Source organism: Triticum aestivum, chromosome 5D, assembly GCF_018294505.1.
Source record: "Triticum aestivum cultivar Chinese Spring chromosome 5D, IWGSC CS RefSeq v2.1, whole genome shotgun sequence".
Taxonomy (NCBI): Eukaryota; Viridiplantae; Streptophyta; class Magnoliopsida; order Poales; family Poaceae; genus Triticum; species Triticum aestivum.
Window position 1 is genome coordinate 242,561,709 of NC_057808.1, and position 16,002 is coordinate 242,577,710.

Genomic DNA, 16,002 nt, shown 5'->3' on the forward strand with positions numbered 1-16,002 from the left:
AAACTGACTCGTCATAGGTGGCGTTCATCAAACTAGAAGCAATACATGCTAGAAATCATATTCAAGACGCAAACCAATATCACACTGCCAACTTAAAGGTGTTCCATCATAAGTGACTGATGCAGGATACACAAGAAGAGTAGTTTCATGTAAGAACATGGTGTGATAGACAGATATAGTATGTACCAAAAACAGGAAAGCGTGTCATATTCACACGTATCATGTGTAAGCTAAGCAGATGCAGTAATTACACTAATTAGGAGCAATACAAGCTAGACACCATATGCAACATGCAACCAGATATCACACTGCCAAGTTAGAGCAAGCACCTTGGATGGTGGAGTAGGGGAGCGGAGACTTGGACCTTGTAATGCACTATCAGTACAAGGAGAATCGGTACAGATGCTCCGTTTACGTTGCTGCAGAGGACCACCATCATCGCCTTCCTTACTCTTTTCCTTCCTCTTTCTTGATTTTGCCTTGTCAAGTCAAACCCACAAGAAAAAGGAATAAAATTTGCTCTTCAGAACTCATTGATGCATGATACTGACGAACACTACTTTCATGTAAGGCAGCCGCATGATAGGAGGATGGAATATGTATGAAAAACAGGACGGCGTGACATATTGACATGTATGATGTATAAAGTGTAAACTAAGCACAAGGTGCTTGAACTTGTTAGAATCAATGCAAGCTAGAAACCATATGAAAGATGAAACCAATATCACTCTGCCAAATTAAAAGGGTGCCCTAACAAATGTATTTGACCAAATTAGAAGCAATACATGGCAACAGGCTAGAAATAATATGCAATATGCAACGAATAAAGGTGACTCATCGTAAGTGATTGATGCAGGATACAGAAGAGAGGTAGTTTCATGTAAGAACAAGGTTAACACATAGATGTAGTGTGTACCAAAAATAGGAAGGCATGTCATATTCACAGGTATAATGTGTAAACTAAGCAGATGCAATTTACCCTAATTAGAAGCATTACAAGCTAGACACCGTATGCAACATGCAACCACATATCACACTGCGAAGTTAGAGCAAGCACCTGTGATGGTGGTGTGGGGGAATTGCGGTCATCAACTAGAGAGCTACGTTGACTATCTTCATTTAGCCTTGCTGTTTCTTGAGAATCATGTGGGGAGGATGACACTGCACTCTTTAAACGAGTATGGCGTCTCACAGTAACCCACTCGGGTGACTGTCTCATCATAAGTGATTGACGAGGGATACAAAAGAGCATTAGTTTGATGTACGAACATGGTTAATAGACATATGTAGTATGTATCAAAAACAGGAAGGCATGTCATTATCAAAGGTATAATGTGTAAAGTAAGCAGATGCAATTTAACCAAATTGGAAGCAATACAAGCTAGACACCATATGCAACATGCAACCACATTTGACAGCGCGAAGTTAAAGCAAGCACCTGGGATGGTTGTGTGTGGCAATTGAGATCATCAACTGCAGAGCTACGTTTACTGTCTCCAACTGCTGACACTGCATCCTTTAGAGCGCTGAAAAGCTTAGTGCTTATCTTCGAATTACACTGGAGCGACTTCTGTCTTTTCTTTTCAGCATTCATCAACACTGCGTCAGAGTCTGAAATACCCATGCATAAAAAACAATAGTGTGAGTATGGGTGAAGTGTGTGCACAATTAGTACAGTGTAAAGGTAGCAGATAGCAGGTCGGTGAGAAATAAATGACGGGAGACATATGATAGCTCTACAACATGCATGGCACACTAAATTACTACAGGATTCTATGAAAATAACATTCGACTGAAAACAAATAGGTCAGTCCATTTTTTCTGCACCGTCCGATGTACAAAGAACGGGCAGATCGCCTTCATCTACCTCCAGCCAGTCAGTGTTGACGATCTTCCTCGAAACGGCAGCGACCACCGGCCCAGTCCCCTGCCTGCGCCCTCCCCTCGACCTCACCGCACCGCCGTGCTTGGCACCGCCCCCGACCATCCATTCAAGCCCCGCCGACCTCCAGATCGGGCGCAAGCAGCTCCTGCGCCCCACACCCCTATGATAGACACCGATGCGCCGCTTCCCCGGCGAACAGGCGGACTAGGTGCTCCGCGCGCCTAAGCGGGTGCTGCTTCTTTTAATTGCGGTTCGACTGACCCTGAATTGAAATCCAGGCGGGCTACTGACCTCTAGCAAAGGTGAAATAGTAAAGGGAGGAAACCTTGTGCATTTAGTATCACGAAGAAGATGCAGTAAGAAGCGCTCAACTAGTTTCTTTCGTGGGATGAATACGGTGTGAGCAGAGACATAAGGTTTGCACGAATAAGGGAAGAGGAGTACCTCTTTCTGCTGGCAGTGTTGTGTCCTCCTTCTGTTTTTCCAACGATCTTCTTGTGGTTCACTGGAAATGAGAAGTTGTGGAGGTCGATGCAGCCTTGGACGAACCCATGGCCAAGTTGTTGAGTGTGGTGCGGTGGCCGTCTGTCGGCGGCGGGGAAGCAGATCCGAGGCGGCGAACGACGGCATAGCGAGAACAACTCCGGTGCGGTGGACGGTTGCGATAGTGGAGCGGCAGCAGTGAGGCGCAGGACGGCGTGGTCGGAGAAGTTCTGGTACGGCGCACATCAGCGTCGACATCGTGGAGGCAGCTCTACCTCGGCTTCAACTGCTAAGTCCTTGAGGGCGTTGCGGTTGCGGTTGCGTTGGACGACAACATCGGGGTCCCGGCTCCGGCGTGATGGAGGAGGGCGGCGGTGGATTGGGCGCTATGGGGTAGAGGACGGAGGAGGCTGGGGTTTCGCGGCTGGTGGAGAGGGCATTTTGGTGCCCACGGAGTATGAATGGGGAAACGGAGGGAGGCGGGGAACTAAGGGGGAACAATGTTTCAGTTTGGGACGCGCTTGTTTGAAATTTGGGGAAAGTTACAAACTTTGCCCCCATCTAAAATTTCGGACATATTGCGGGTTGGGGGTAGGACAGTAATCTCAGGTGTCCCAAATGTGGGCGGGATAGATTTCGGCCGAGCGCATGGGTTTTTAGGCGCCCACGGCGTATGAATGCCTCTCGGAGGAGGTTGAGACTGGCGTCTTGGTGAAGTTACAAACCTACCCCGGTTTAGACCTTTGGACATCGGGCCGATAGGCTACACGGGCCAGAGTCAGGACAGTAATTTCCTACCACCAAACATTAGTCTCGCGCGGTTTCGGGTGACCAGAGGCCTATTTGGCGCTTCGTTCAATATTTGGGAGCAGAAGCATTAACGTTTTCGGTTCTCCTGAATTGAACATTCAGGATTTGTCAAACTTCACAAATCTTTACTCTTGAAAATCCTAAAGCTACGATTATTTTGGAATGGAGGTGGTACATTTGAATATACATTGTACACGAGTATATATTAAAAAATATGCAACTTACCTCAGTTCATGCATGGTTCCAGATATAATCTTCTTGGTTGCAAAAAAAGTTAGACATGCGTATGAATATACATAGCATGTTCAAACGCACAACAAAGATTGATGCCCCCTTTTACATATGATTTACAAATGCCATTATCTCGGGTTCAAATAGATGAATGCACTTCCTATGAATTCGAATCTTCGAAACCCCCTTTATGTTGAATTCGACATGTATTCTATTTCGTAGCTAGCAATTTGGAATGTATCCATGCAAGTGACAAATGTATAAAGTGCTTCACACTAACAACATGGAGTGCACTAATTAATGTTTATATATGAATTGCAAAAGCATCCATTGCCTGTATTTCAAACCGCTCTCACTCTATGGATTGATAATATGAAATATACACATGCGCATGCTAGAATTCAATAGAGTATGGGTGTCTGATAGACCGATTTTCGTCCATACGCAATTTGCAAAATTCATGATCTCATCCAAAAATAATAATGCCATTTATATTTTAATTTAATGCGTAGAACTGCCTTTTACACGTAGATGCACTATGCCTCGGCCCGTTCTCACAAACGCGCTATATATGTCTCTATCTACTGCATAAGTGCACACACTTTATATGCATCGGCATTTCTCTTTCACACATGCTCACAATCTCTCTCGGGGTGTCGGGGAGTCTCACCCACATGCTCTCTCTGTATCTCTCTCTCTCTCTTTCTGACTAGTATGTACCACTCTTTTCACTAATCTCAGTTGGAAAACACTATTTCTCTCACATGCATATATACACAACCACGGTCTCTACTAGCCCTCTATACGCACATATATGTGCCTACGTGTCTCCCGCACACACATTATCTTTAGACCTCTCTCGCACACATTGCCCCCCCAGACACACCTCTCTCTTAGTAGTTGGCAGATATGATTCCATCATATCATTCGGTAGGATATCCCTGACTGTTAGGCTGGATGGTAATACGAGGCAAAGTTTTACCCTAGTTCGGACCCTTGCAGTTGAGGAAAAAGCCTACTCCTGGTACAGTATATTAGTGATAGGGGTGTCTACAAAGTACACGTGAATACCAGGCATTGTGTGTGTGTGTGTGTATACTATCGACGAACTAGCCCCCAAGCTTCTATAACATACTGGGGGCCTAGGGTTACAAATCATATATAGTCGGCTTATCACCAGTGGGGGTAGAGTCCTCCGCGACTCTGGTAGCTAGCTTCGTGTTGTACGCCGAGTCCTCCACATGGGTCTTCGTATAACGCGTCTCGATCCAACCTATGTGGCGTAGGATGGAACTGACCCATGAGTCCTCATGTTGACCCACCACAACTAGAAATGATGTGCCCACCACACCACACACGCAATCGGCCACTAAGAAAATAAGCATATACAATAGTACAATGTTATACATGAAAGTTAATTGCATGGTGCATCCAAAAATATTTGTTATGCATTGTGAATGTTTATATATTCTCCTAAAATATTAGTCACGGGAAAGAGAAACGAAGGGCATATCTCTCCTTGTCTCCACCGGACATCCCCTCTTTCTACACCACTTTCATGTACGCACACAAACTATCTCTTGGCCCTCTAAAAGTATGCATGCCCACGACACATTCACGCATGACGGTCACTGTATTTCAAGCTAAAGCACTATACGGTCACTGGAGTTCAGAATATGCTCATTACGGTCACCGTATACATTCTCGTGGTGATCATACGGTATCTAGCTCACGATATGTCTCCATATTTTCTTGATGACACTGACGGACTTTGCATTTGATGCGTGCTCCGTATTTTGTTGACGACACTTACGGTCATTGTATTTGAAGTGAAAGCACGATATGGTCACTGGACTTCAGAATAAGCTCATCACGGTCACCACATAAATTTTGTCGTGCTAACCAACATGTGGTTGGATGGTTGGGAGGACAGTGGTTTCTCGAGCCTACCAGGGTTAAAGTCCCGGTGCTCGCATTTATCCTGGGTTAATTTCAGTATTTTCTGGCGATGTGCGTTCAGTGGGAGGAGATGTTCCACTCTACTACGAGGCACCTATGGTGACTTCGTAAAATCTCAAGATCATATGCTGGCTCACGCTCTCGAAGGTGCTCATAGGGGTAGGGTCTGCGTGTGTGCGCTTATAGCGGTGAGTGCTTGCGCGTATATATGAGCCCTTGCGTCTGTACCGTGTTAAAAAAATACATGTCATGATTATACGGTCACTGGCTCACCCGTACAACTCCATATTTTGTTGATGACACAATCAATTGACCAGTCAAACGTTCCATGTGGCGCAACTAGTGTTGCACCATCAGGGCGCGTTACCGTGGGGCCCACCTGTCAGCCCGTATATGAAAGAAAGAAATGGTAGTTTGAGTCTGTACCGTGTTAATAAAAACATTTTAGGGTGAACATACGGTCACTGGCTCACCATACAGCTCCGTAATTTGTTGATGACACGATCAATTGACCAGTCAAACGGTCCACATTTAGCAGCGCACATTACCATAGGGCCCACCTGTCAGCGCGTATATGAAGGACAGAAATGGTAATAAATTACTGGTCGGTGGGTACTCGAAGTCGTGAGACCTCTGGTTGGCAGTCGCCGGCGGTGGGTGGGGGCGCATTGATTGGGTGGTGGGGTGGGGATCGCCGGAGAAAAAGCTCGGCGCGGGGGGGGGGGGTGATACGTCTCCAACGTATCTATAATTTTTGATTGCTCCATGCTATATTATCTACTGTTTTGGACATTATTGGGCTTTACTATCCACTATTATATTATTTTTGGGACTAACCTATTAACCGGAGGCCTAGCCCAGAATTGCTGTTTTTTTGCCTATTTCAGAGTTTCGCAGAAAAGGAATATCAAACGGAATGAAACCTTCGGGAACGTGATTTTTAGGAAGATTATGATCCAGGAGACTTGGACCCTACGTCAAGAAACAAAGGAGGAGGCCACGAGGTAGGGGGCGCGCCCTCCACCCTCATGGGCCCCCTGTTGCTCCACCGACGTACTCCTTCCTCCTATATATACCTACGTACCCCCAAACGATCAGATACGGAGCCAAAAATCTAATTCCACCACGGCAAACTTCTGTACCCACGAGATCCCATCTTGGGGTATGTTCCGGAGCTCCGCCGGAGGGGGCATCCATCACGGAGGGCTTCTACATCAACACCATAGCCTCTCCGATGAAGTGTGAGTAGTTTACCTCAGACCTTCGGGTCCATAGTTAGTAGCTAGATGGCTTCTTCTCTCTTTTTGGATCTCAATACAATGTTCTCCCCCTCTCTCGTGGAGATCTATTCGATGTAATCTTCTTTTTGCGGTGTGTTTGTTGAGAACGATGAATTGTGGGTTTATGATCAAGATTATCTATGAACAATATTTGAATCTTCTCTGAATTCTTTTATGTATGATTGGTTATCTTTGCAAGTCTCTTCGAATTATCAGTTTGGTTTGGCCTACTAGATTGATCTTTCTTGCAATGGGAGAAGTGCTTAGCTTTGGGTTCAATCTTGCGGTGTCCTTTCCCAGTGACAGTAGGGGCAGCAAGGCACGTATTGTATTGTTGCCATCAAGGATAACAAGATGGGTTTTTTATCATATTGCATGAATTTATCCCTCTACATCATGTCATCTTGCTTAAGGCGTTACTCTATTTTCATGAACTTAATACTCTAGATGCATGCTGGATAGCGGTCGATGAGTGGAGTAATAGTAGTAGATGCAGGCAGGAGTCGGTCCACTTGTCTCGGACGTGATGCCTATATACATGATCATACCTAGATATTCTCATAACTATGCTCAATTCTGTCAATTGCTCAACAGTAATTCGTTCACCCACCGTAAAATATTTATGCTCTTGAGAGAAGCCACTAGGGAAACCTATGGCCCCCGGGTCTATCTTCATCATATTAATCTTACAACACTTAGTTATTTCCTTTGCTTTTTTACTTTGCTTTTATTTTACTTTGCATCTTTATCACAAAAATACCAAAAATATTATCCTATCATATCTATCAGATCTCACTCTCGTAAGTGACCGTGAAGGGATTGACAACCCCTTATCGCGTTGGTTGCGAGGAGTTATTTGTTTTGTGTAGGTACGAGGGACTCGCGCATAGCCTCCTACTGGATTGATACCTTGGTTCTCAACCGAGGGAAATACTTACGCTACTTTGCTGCATCATCCTTTCCTCTTCAAGGAAAAACCAACGCAGTGCTCAAGAGGTAGCAAGAAGATTTCTGGCGCCGTTGCCGGGGAATCTACGCAAAAGTCAACATACCAAGTACCCATCATAAATCCCTTATCTCCTGCATTACATTATTTGCCATTTGCCTCTTGTTTTCCTTCCCCCACTTCACCCTTGCCGTTTTATTCGCCCGCTCTTTTCCGTTTGCCTCTTTTTCGCTTGCTTTTTGTTTGCTCGTGTGTTGGATTGCTTGTTTGTCACGATGGCTCAAGATAATACCAAATTGTGTGACTTTACCAATACCAACAATAATGATTTCCTTAGCACTCCGAATGCTCCTCTTACCAATACTGAATCTTGTGAAATCAATGCTGCTTTGTTGAATCTTGTCATGAAAGATCAATTCGCCGGCCTTCCTAGTGAAGATGCCGCTACTCATCTAAATAGCTTCGTTGATTTGTGTGATATGCAAAAGAAGAAAGATGTTGATAATGATATTGTTAAATTGAAGCTATTTCCTTTTTCGCTTAGAGATCGTGCTAAAGCTTGGTTTTCATCTTTGCCTAAAAATAGTATTGATTCTTGGAACAAGTGCAAAGATGCTTTTATCTCTAAGTATTTTCCTCCCGCTAAGATCATCTCTCTTAGAAACGATATTATGAATTTTAAGCAACTTGATCATGAACATGTTGCACAAGCTTGGGAGAGGATGAAATTAATGATACGTAACTGCCCTACTCATGGTTTGAAATTGTGGATGATTATACAAATTTTTTATGCCGGATTGAATTTTGCTTCTAGAAATCTTTTAGATTCGGCCGCGGGAGGAACTTTTATGGAAATCACTTTAGGAGAAGCTACTAAACTCCTAGATAATATTATGGTTAATTATTCTCAATGGCACACTGAAAGATCTACTAATAAAAAAGTGCATGCGAGAAGAAATTAATGTTTTGAGTGGAAAGATGGATGAACTTATGAAATTATTTGCTACTAAGAGTATTTCTTCTGATCCTAATGATATGCCCTTGTCTACTTTGATTGAGAATAATAATGAATCTATGGATGTGAATTTTGTTGGTAGGAATAATTTTGGTAACAACGCGTATAGAGGAAACTTTAATCCTAGGCCTTATCGTAGTAATTCCTCTAATAATTATGGAAATTCCTACAACAACTCTTATGGAAATTCTAATAAGATGCCCTCTGAATTTGAGACTAGTGTTAAAGAGTTTATGAATTCGCAAAAGAATTTCAATGCTTTGCTTGAAGAGAAATTGCTTAAAGTTGATGAATTGGCTAAGAACGTTGATAGAATTTATCTTGATGTTGATTCTTTAAAGCTTAGATCTATTCCTCCTAAGCATGATATCAATGAGTCTCTCAAAGCCATGATAATTTCCATTGATGAGTGCAAAGAAAGAACCGCTAGGATGCATGCTAAGAAAGATTGCTTTATGAAAGTCTGTTCTTCAAATTACTATGAAAATAAAGATGAAGATCTAAAATTTATTGATGTGTCCCCTATTAAATCTTTGTTTTGCAATATGAATCTTGATAATGATGGGACTGAATATGATCCACCTTTACCTAGAAGGCATTCCAAAAATTCGGAGTTTTTAGATCTTGATGCTAAAATTGATAAAAGTGATATTGAAGAAATCAAAACCCTAGATGTTAATAAACCCATTATTTTGGATTTCAAGGAATTTAATTATGAAAAATTCTCTTTGATTTATTGTATTTCCTTGTTGCAATCCGTGCTAAATTCTCCTCATGCTTATAGTCAAAATAAAGTGTTTACTAAACATATCGTTGATGCCTTGATGCAATCTTATGAAGAAAAGCTTGAGTTGGAAGTTTCTATCTCTAGAAAACTTTATGATGAATGGGAACCAACTATTAAAGTTAAGATTAAGGATCATGAATTCTATGCTTTATGTGATTTGGGTGCTAGTGTTTCCACTATTCCCAAAACTTTGTGCGATTTGCTAGATTTCCGCGATTTTGATGATTGCTCTCTAAACTTGCACCTTGCGGACTCCACTATTAAGAAACCTATGGGAAGAAATAATGATGTTCTTATTGTTGCAAATAGGAATTATGTGCCCGTAGATTTTATCGTTCTTGATATAGATTGCAATCCTTCATGTCCTATTATTCTTGGTAGACCTTTCCTTAGAACGGTTGGTGCAATTATTGATATGAAGGAAGGGAATATTAGATTCCAATTTCCATTAAAGAAAGGCATGGAACACTTCCCTAGGAAGAAAATAAAATTAACATATGAATCTATCATGAGAGCCACTTATGGATTGCCTACCAAAGATGGCAATACCTAGATCTATCCTTGCTTTTATGCCTAGCTAGGGGCGTTAAACGATAGCGCTTGTTGGGAGGCAACCCAATTTTATTTTTAGTTTTTTTGCTTTTGCTTCTGTTTAGGAATAAATATTTGTTCTAGCCTCTGGTTATATGTGTTTTTATGTTTTAATTAGTGTTTGTGCCAAGTTAAACCTGTAGGATCTTCTTGGATGATAGTTATTTGATCTTGCAGAAATTTCCAGAAACTTTCTGTTCACGAAAACAATTGTTAAAAATCACCAGAACGTGATAAAATACTGATTCCAATTGATGCTGATCAATAAACAAATTGCCTAGGTCGTCATATTTTGGCTGATTTTTTGGAGTTCCAGAAGTTTGCGTTAGTTACAGATTACTACAGACTGTTCTGTTTTTGACAGATTCTGTTTTTCGTGTGTTGTTTGCTTATTTTGATGAATCTATGGCTAGTAAAATAGTTTATAAACCATAGAGAAGTTGGAACACAGTAGGTTTAACACCAATATAAATAAAGAATGAGTTCATTACAGTACCTTGAAGTGGTCTTTTGTTTTCTTTCGCTAACGGAGCTCACGAGGTTTCTGTTGAGTTTTGTGTTGTGAAGCTTTCAAGTTTTGGGTGAAATTTTTTGATGGATTATGGAACAAGGAGTGGCAAGAGCCTAAGCTTGGGGATGCCCATGGCACCCCCAAGATAATCTAAGGACACCATAAAGCCAAAGCTTGGGGATGCCCCGGAAGGCATCCCCTCTTTCGTCTACTTCCATCGGTAACTTTACTTGGAGCTATATTTTTATTCACCACATGATATGTGTTTTGCTTGGAGCGTCTTGTATGATTTGAGTCTTTGACTTTTAGTTTACCACAATAATCCTTGCTGTACACACCTTTTTAGAGAGCCATACATGATTTGGAATTTGTTAGAATACTCTATGTGCTTCGCTTATATCTTTTGAGTTATATAGTTTTGCTCTAGTACTTCACTTATATCTTTTAGAGCACGGTGGTGGATTTGTTTTATAGAAACTATTGATCTCTCATGCTTCACTTAGATTATTTTGAGAGTCTTAAATAGCATGGTAATTTTCTTAAATAATCCTAATATGCTTGGTATTCAAGATTTGTAAAACTTTCTTATGAGTGTGTTGAATACTATGAGAAGTTTGATGCTTGATAATTGTTTTGAGATATGAAGATGGTGATATTAGAGTCTTGCTAGTTGAGTAGTTGTGAATTTAAGAAATACTTGTGTTAAAGTTTGTGATTCCCGTAGCATGCACGTATGGTGAACCGTTATGTGATGAAGTCGGAGCACGATTTATTTATTGATTGTCTTCCTTATGAGTGGCGGTCGGGGACGAGCGATGGTCTTTTCCTACCAATCTATCCCCCTAGGAGCATGCGCGTAATACTGTGCTTTGATAACTTGTAGATTTTTGCAATAAGTATATGAGTTCTTTATGACTAATGCTGAGTCCATGGATTATACGCACTTTTCTTCCTTCCACCATTGCTAGCCTCTCTAATTCCGCGCACTTTTCGCCGGTATCATACACCCACCATATACCTTCCTCAAAACAGCCACCATACCTACCTATCATGGCATTTCCATAGCCATTCCGAGATATATTGCCATGCAACTTTCCACCGTTCCGTTTATTATGACACGCTCCATCATTGTCATATTGCTTAGCATGATCATGTAGTTGACATCGTATTTGTGGCAAAGCCACCATTCATAATTCTTTCATACATGTCACTCTTGATTCATTGCATATCCCGGTACACCGCCGGAGGCATTCATATAGAGTCATATTTTGTTCTAAGTATCGAGTTGTAATTGTTGAGTTGTAAGAAAATAAAAGTGTGATGATCTTCATTTTTAGAGCATTGTCCCAAGTGAGGAAAAGGATGATGGAGACTATGATTCCCCCACAAGTCGGGATGAGACTCCGGACGAAAAAAAAAAGAAAAGAGGCCATAAAAAAGAGAAAAGGCCCAAATAAAAAAAAAAAAAATGAGAGAAAAAGAGAGAAGGGACAATGTTACTATCCTTTTACCACACTTGTGCTTCAAAGTAGCACCATGATCTTCATGATAGAGAGTCTCTCATTTTGTCACTTTCATATACTAGTGGGAATTTTTCATTATAGAACTTGGCTTGTATATTCCAATGATGGGCTTCCTCAAAATGCCCTAGGTCTTCGTGAGCAAGCGAGTTGGATGCACACCCACTTAGTTTCTTTTGTTGAGCTTTCATATGCTTATAGCTCTAGTGCATCCGTTGCATGGCAATCCCTACTCACTCACATTGATATCTATTGATGGGCATCTCCATAGCCCGTTGATACGCCTAGTTGATGTGAGACTATCTTCTCCCTTTTTGTCTTCTCCACAACCACCATTCTATTCCACATATAGTGCTATATCCATGGCTCACGCTCATGTATTGCGTGAAGATTGAAAAAGTTTGAGAATGTCAAAAGTATGAAACAATTGCTTGGCTTGTCATCGGGGTTGTGCATGATTTAAATACTTTGTGTGATGAAGATAGAGCATAGCCAGACTATATGATTTTGTAGGGATAACTTTCTTTGGCCATGTTATTTTGAGAAGACATGATTGCTTTGTTAGTATGCTTGAAGTATTATTATTTTTATGTCAATATTAAACTTTTGTCTTGAATCTTTCGGATCTGAATATTCATACCACAATTAAGAAGAATTACATTGAAATTATGCCAAGTAGCACTCCGCATCAAAAATTCTGTTTTTATCATTTACCTACTCGAGGACGAGCATGAATTAAGCTTGGGGATGCCTGATACGTCTCCAACGTATCTATAATTTTTGATTGCTCCATGCTATATTATCTACTGTTTTGGACATTATTGGACTTTATTATCCACTTTTATATTATTTTTGGGACTAACCTATTAACCGGAGGCCGAGCCCAGAATTGTTGTTTTTTGCCTATTTCAGAGTTTCGCAGAAAAGGAATATCAAACGGAGTCCAAACGGAATGAAACCTTCGGGAACGTGATTTTTAGGAAGATTATGATCCAGGAGACTTGGACCCTACGTCAAGAAACAAAGGAGGAGGCCACGAGGTAGGGGGGCGCGCCCACCCCCCAGGGCGCGCCCTCCACCCTCGTGGGCCCCCTGTTGCTCCATCGACGTACTACTTCCTCCTATATATACCTACATACCCCCAAATGATCAAATACGAAGCCAAAAACCTAATTCCACCGCTGCAACCTTCTGTACCCACGAGATCCCATCTTGGGGCCTGTTCCGGAGCTCCGCCGGAGGGGGCATCCATCACGGAGGGCTTCTACATCAACACCATAGCCTCTCCGATGAAGTGTGAGTAGTTTACCTCAGACCTTCGGGTCCATAGTTAGTAGCTAGATGGCTTCTTCTCTCTTTTTGGATCTCAATACAATGTTCTCCCCCTCTCTCGTGGAGATCTATTCGATGTAATCTTCTTTTTGCGGTGTGTTTGTTGAGACCGATGAATTGTGGGTTTATGATCAAGATTATCTATGAACAATATTTGAATCTTCTCTGAATTCTTTTATGTATGATTGGTTACCTTTGCAAGTCTCTTCGAATTATCAGTTTGGTTTGGCCTACTAGATTGATCTTTCTTGCAATGGGAGAAGTGCTTAGCTTTGGGTTCAATCTTGCGGTCTCCTTTCCCGGTGACAGTAGGGGCAGCAAGGCACGTATTGTATTGTTGCCATTGAGGATAACAAGATGGTTTTTTTATCATATTGCATGAATTTATCCCTCTACATCATGTCATCTTGCTTAAGGTGTTACTCTGTTTTCATGAACTTAATACTCTAGATGCATGCTGGATAGCGGTCAATGAGTGGAGTAATAGTAGTAGATGCAGGCAGGAGTCGGTCTACTTTTCTCGGACGTGATGCCTATATACATGATCATACCTAGATATTCTCATAACTATGCTCAATTCTGTCAATTGCTCAACAGTAATTCGTTCACCCACCATAAAATATTTATGCTCTTGAGAGAAGCCACTAGTGAAACCTATGGCCCCCGGGTCTATCTTCATCATATTAATCTTCCAACACTTAGTTATTTCCTTTGCTTTTTTACTTTGCTTTTATTTTACTTTGCATCTTTATAACAAAAATACCAAAAATATTATCCTATCATATCTATCAGATATCACTCTCATAAGTGACCGTGAAGGGATTGACAACCCCTTATCGCATTGGTTGCGAGGAGTTATTTGTTTTGTGTAGGTACGAGGGACTCGCGTGTAGCCTCCTACTGGATTGATACCTTGGTTCTCAAAAACCGAGGGAAATACTTACGCTACTTTGCTGCATCATCCTTTCCTCTTCAAGGAAAAACCAACGCAGTGCTCAAGAGGTAGCAGGGGGCCTAGAGGGATGGCCGGTGCGGCGGCGGACCGGCGGCGGGGAGTGGTTTTGGGGCGGGCGGGGCGGCGGTTCGGCCGGTGGTGGCTTGCGGCTCAGGGGGGTTGAGTTTGATGATAAACTGCAGGCCCTTGATTTTGTATCCAGCAGCTGGAAAATCTAATGACCAGAGATGAAAAAGTTAGTCGACTGACGTGTAGCCTCACCCCGCACGTACACATGCACGCACGCAAGACACGCACACATGCAGGCGTGCAACAATGACACGTACACATAACGAACACACGCACGCATGCAGGCATGCAACGTTGACACGTACACATGCACTCACGAACACACGCACGTACGCACACATGCATGCAACACTGAAACGTACCCTTGCACGCACGCAACACTTGCATGCCTGCATGCACACCGCACACGACGCAAGACACACGCTCAACCTATACGTGCATGCACCCTTTGTTAAGGACATGGATTGTTACGGGTATTAATCAATCTTATCTATGATAAGCAGAACATTGATGTTTGCAGTGGTCTTTATGAATCACAACGTACCGAACGGGCTATCAACATAGAAGGCTTATCTACATGAAAAGGATGACATCACACTCAATGAACAATCATCGGTTTATGAAATGCCCGCTTCTGACCGCCCTGGCCCACCAAAGGTTCCTCTGCTGTGCGGTGCCTGCGTTGGGTCACTGACATGCGTGGTGTCCTACGTCAGAGTCGAGGGCGCCACTCGCTGCACGCCCGACTGAACACGCCTCCTTGCCGCATTCAAACGCCTCCATGAAACCCGCCCATGTGGAAGCCGAGAAACCCACTCTGGACACATGTCCGTTCATGACCGGGCCGGCATTAAACACAACGCCGGCCGAGCTCCTCCCGTCCGCCGTCTATTTAATCTCCTATTTAAACGAGGCCAAACACCGGCCAAGAATCGCACACCTCTGCCGCTCCCCTATCTCCTCCTTCACCATTTTGTCCACTCTTACAATGGCTTACGAAGAGTAGTTATTCCGCACAAGCCATTTGTCTAGGTTTGTATCTCTCACACACACCCACGTAGGTGGGGGACGTGCACGAAGAGAAGAGGTGCACGCACGGCGCACGTACTCCCGTCTCTTTCCCAACCACACCCGCGCGGGTACATGGTGGAGCTCATTTCTGTATGAAAAGGCAGCCCACGTGGTAATTTGACCGTGTACTGGTTGTCCACTTGGTGGAGGGAGGATCGTCTACCACGGGTGAACAAACAAATTGCGACCTGATGCGTTATGTTAAAAAAGAGGCAAACCATGTGGGGCCTACCTTAGAGGCAAGGCTCTATACTCTGGAGTACTTTTGATGTGTCCCGTCAACTCGCAGAACGAGGAGAAGCTTGCTTAGTACGCCGTCTCCCCCGCCCACGGGCGCGGTGGCTCGCAAGATGGGGTGAATCTTGCTTACTAGTAGTAGTACTGTACGCCTTACGCCCACTCCCTCGCCCACGCGCGCGGTGGCTCGCAGGATGAGGAGAAAATTTTACTACTCCCTCCGTTTACTCCTCGTCCCTACTACCTTGGTTAGAGAGATTATCATATTGTTTGGAATATATATGTCCTTTAGTACTCCCTCCATTTACTTATACAAGGCC